Here is a 2,020-nt window from a genome sequence, read left to right as displayed (position 1 = left end):
TATATAATATGTAAAAGAAAAAACCGTATAAATATATAAAATATTAGTGTAATATTAAATTCTGAAACTGAGATTATTATATTGTGACTTTTTCAATCGACATTGACATTATCCTTGCGATAACAATCATCGATGATTGCACCAGCATCATTACCTGGCACTCATGTCCTTCTGTACTGGTATAGATCAGTCAAAGAAAAAAAATTGGCAATAAAAAAAACTCTACTACATAATTACGCTCGACAATTGCGTCAACAAATATAACGAATCAATTTTATTCATTTTATATAACATATTAAAGGCATTGATAAAACTATTGCGCACATCTGAGTTAACTATTTATTTAAAATTTGCTTAAAATTGTGTTACAAGTCTTAGTCAAATTTACAAATAATATAATTTAAAAAATTATAATTAGTTGAAGAGAGAGGTTTTAATACGCGTATTTAAATTTTTAATAATGTAAAAAATTTTAATTTTGTAAAATTTAATTCCAAGAATAATTCCCGGAAATAAGCGAGTTCTAATTACTTATTAATAATTGTCATGTATGTTTTATCATATTATTATCGAATTTAAATTAATTTGGGACAATCTTTTCTCTGACGTATCTTTAGCAGTACTGACGTACTTGTTCGATAATTGATTGCAACGTAAGCAAGTTCATCAGGAAGAAACGACACGGAGAATTGAAAGAAAGGAAAGCGATCAGACGTAACCTTAGGCGGTCTCTCTTCGTTGGTCTGCTCTTTCGTAATACATATATCTCTCTCGCGCGTGTAAAGAAATGAACAAATTACGTGAAAGCAGCTGAGTTGCGTAGCACGTAGCTTACTCATCGCTTACATTTTTTCGGTTACCGTTTGATGTAATAACACATTAATACCGGTTTCGTAAGCTAAATTGTTCGTATTCCTTGGTTATATGCTTATTGTTGCGATATGAGAGTTTTGTGACGTATCTTAAGTCTCAGCAGGTAGTACAAAGTCTCTCAGAGCTTATTGAATTCTATTGACACTATCCGTGGCTGTTTGAATTATCATTGTGACTTCGATTATTTCCTCTTTCAAAAAATAAACATTTTAAATATTATCTCGTATCTCGCTGAATGTTAAAAATATTAACATTTTTAATGAACAAATACAGCGGAATATTTTAAACATCACATTGCTGTAATATTAATAATAAAATATTAAAAGTAAAATCTCTCTCTCTCTCTCTCTCTCTCTCTCTCTCTCTTATATGCGAAAAAAATAAAATTTAGAAAATAGATTAAGAGAAATATATACATATATATACATTTAAAGTAAGTTTAAAAATCTTTTACATATATTTTTTAATAAATATCGTCATATACAGAACATCGCGAATATAACAAAGACAATGAAGCCACAAAGAAAACAAAATCTTTTGCAATGTGGCTCAATTAATTGGCAATAATGATAAACGTGACGCAACGTATCGATTTCTTAACAGATTAGGAATTTGATCGAGTCATCAAATCGCAGTTTCTTAAAACAAAAAAGAAAAAAGAAAAGATCAGCTCTTTCAAAACGCAAAAGAAATCCGACGTTGTCTCTTAAATATTTATTTTTTAATAAAATGAGAAAATTGAACAGATTTTTAAACATCTTGTCTTTCGAATTTAATAAGGTCACTAGTATCACTTAAGATTATTTGATTACTGTAATATATCAAATATTGAAATGATTATATTTTGGAAGATAATTTATTGACTGAAACAAAGGCAAATATTTGAGCAGTTGAAACTAATCTCAAACGTTTTGAACATAATCGATTCCAATAATAAATTAATGAAATGATGAATGTGACGAATGGTGTGTTAATCATAGGATCAGTTTATTAATAACCGAATTAATTCTTGGATTATTCAATGCTATATCGTCAGTTCGATCTATTCAATCAGCGGTAACTTATAATTCATAAGTGATGTAACATCATAACAAACACTCTCACTTATGTGACCGGGCCAGTCGAAGAAAGGAGAGAGAAAAGGGAA

At 29.0% G+C, this 2,020-nt stretch overlaps 1 protein-coding gene across 1 annotated transcript in view; it reads left to right on the top strand.

Moving 5' to 3' along the window:
- LOC115240053 (ABC transporter G family member 20-like) overlaps window positions 1-2,020 on the top strand; it is a 12,863-nt gene that overhangs the window by 2,158 nt on the left and 8,685 nt on the right. The gene's annotated exons all lie outside the window — the stretch shown is intronic.

This window comes from Formica exsecta, unplaced genomic scaffold (assembly GCF_003651465.1).
Source record: "Formica exsecta isolate Colony F162 unplaced genomic scaffold, ASM365146v1 scaffold117, whole genome shotgun sequence".
Lineage (NCBI taxonomy): Eukaryota > Metazoa > Arthropoda > Insecta > Hymenoptera > Formicidae > Formica > Formica exsecta.
The sequence above is the reverse complement of the archived record's forward strand: the minus strand, read 5'-3'. Positions and strand labels throughout refer to the sequence as shown.